Consider the following 2,500-nt stretch of genomic DNA (forward strand, 5'->3'; position numbering starts at 1 on the left):
ACGCCCGGTCTGGGAATCGAAACCGCGATCCTGCGACCGCGAGTCCGCTGCCCTAAGAACTAGGTCATTGCGCCTCCACATATATATATAGGAGTGGCTGTGTGGTAAGTAGCTTGCTAACCAACCACATGGTTCCGGGTTCAGTCCCACTGCGTGGCATCTTGGGCAAGTGTCTTCTGCTATAGCCCCGGGCCGACCATTGCCTTGTGAGTGGATTTGGTTGACGGAAACTGAAAGAAGCCTGTCGTATATATGTATATATATGTATATATGTGTATGTGTGTGTGTTTGTGTGTGTGTGTTTGTCCCCCTAGCATTGCTTGACAACCGATGCTGGTGTGTTTACGTCCCCGTCACTTAGCGGTTCGGCAAAAGAGACCGATAGAATAAGTACTGGGTTTACAAAGAATAAGTCCCGGGGTCGATTTGCTCGACTAGAAGTTGGTGCTCCAGCATGGCCGCAGTCAAATGACTGAAACAAGTAAAAGAGTAAAAGAGTAAAAGAGTAAAAGAGTATATATATATATATATATATATATATATATATATATATATATATATATATATATATATATCCCAGATTCGTAATATCTGTATTTTTTTACGTAGATAGTAAAAAAAAATTCGAAATAAGTTACGAATTAATAAATTGCGATGGGGATAGGAGGAAATAAAAAAATTGAAAACCTGATTTCTGGACAAAATCGTATTAACCCCATTTTATACGATGAAACAATGCATAGTTTCTAATCCTTCTTAAGAATAGAAGGCACTTTTATACAAATTGTACCCTCGCCCTTCAGCATTAAACAAACAATAACTTCCATTATTCCATTAACTATATATCAGCTGTGCCGATTCTGCCCATAAGAATCAAATAATGCAATTTACTTGTAGGGCAGAACACCCGGGCAACGCCAGGATTCATTGGTAGTATGTATGCATGTTGTATATACATATAGGTACATACACACACACACGCACACACATTCACACACGCATATAAATATATATCTGTGTGTGTATGTACGTATACATGTATATATATCTATGAGTATGCATATCATTTTTCAGGTATCTCTTAGCTGCTTAGTGTAGTAATGAATAAATTACAAATTGCTGTCGGAATATACAGATAGAGAGACTGGCAAACAGAAATCTGTCTATTTATCTGTCTGTCTGTATGTCTCAGTCCAAATGTGTGTTTGCTAGGCAGATAAATAGATTTCAAAAATGGTGTAAATGAACAAGAGTAGATTAGATATTTAGTAAAAATTTGTGCAGAAGAAAATAAAAATAAAATGAAATACTTGATGCGGTGAATAAATAGATAAAATTCTAAGAAAACTTATAAAGAGTAGCTTTATTGTCTGACAGGCTTCACAGTCAGTGTAAGAGAGATGAATTGCTAAATATTAAGTAAATGATAACAACCCATTCTACGGAGTAGTGTGAAGTTGTAATCTCTGAGAGCTCTAGAAGATACAACCAGCTAAAGATTTCTTTTAAGGTAACGTTAAAATTTTCTTGTCTGAAATCTAGTAAAATGTTATAATTTCAAATATTCAGCTACATGTGATTAACCAATATGCATGGCACTAACAGAAACACACCTGAACTGTCGCATGTCAGATGAGCAGACCACATACTAAAGTCTTGTATTTCGAAACGACAGAATACTCACACACACTCACACACTCACACAAACACACGCACGAAAACAAAAGAAGGACCAGTAGTTGGAAAGGTATTACATCATTTGTAACATTGTTATATAAGTTTTGTTCAGATTTATATCTATCTTGTATGAACCTTTATTCCTAACTTTTCCTTTTTTGCCAAATTTTATACTCAAAATTATATAACAGCCTCATATAAAATGTGATAGTTTTGCTAAAAAAAAAACGGTCCATTCATTGTTATAGAAAGCTTTCATGAGCTGGAATTGAATGTTGCTTCGAGCCAATTCTTGTTTGCATTGATTCCTTTTTCCTTCCTTCAACGTTCAAGTTAAGATAATTTTAGTCCGTTTTGTGTACTTATTACTGTACCTGCTGTGCACATTGTTTTGTCTTGTTCTAGACTATTACACACATACACATATACATGCACAAACATGCCGGGATTCATTCAGTTTACCGTTGATTGTACGACTGGGTGGACAAACGAAAGAAATCCATTTAATAGGATATAACCAGAATGAAAAATGCGGGGGCAGAATGCTAGAATGTTCTTAAGTTGAAGCGTGTAATTAAGCCTGGAAATGTATAAGACAAGATGAAAAAACAGAACTTAAAATTCTGTCGAAGTTAGAATTTGTTAATAAATCTCTGAAATTGTTCATTAAATAGTGCCTGATTAAATTTGTTGCTTTAAATTGCAAATTAAAAAAACATTATTAAATCAATAATATAAAACATTATTGATTTAAAAACTTCTTCGTATTAAACTAGAATATTTCTGACATTATTATTATAGTTATTTTTTAATTTATTACTTA

Source organism: Octopus sinensis, linkage group LG27 (assembly GCF_006345805.1).
Source record: "Octopus sinensis linkage group LG27, ASM634580v1, whole genome shotgun sequence".
Taxonomy (NCBI): domain Eukaryota; kingdom Metazoa; phylum Mollusca; class Cephalopoda; order Octopoda; family Octopodidae; genus Octopus; species Octopus sinensis.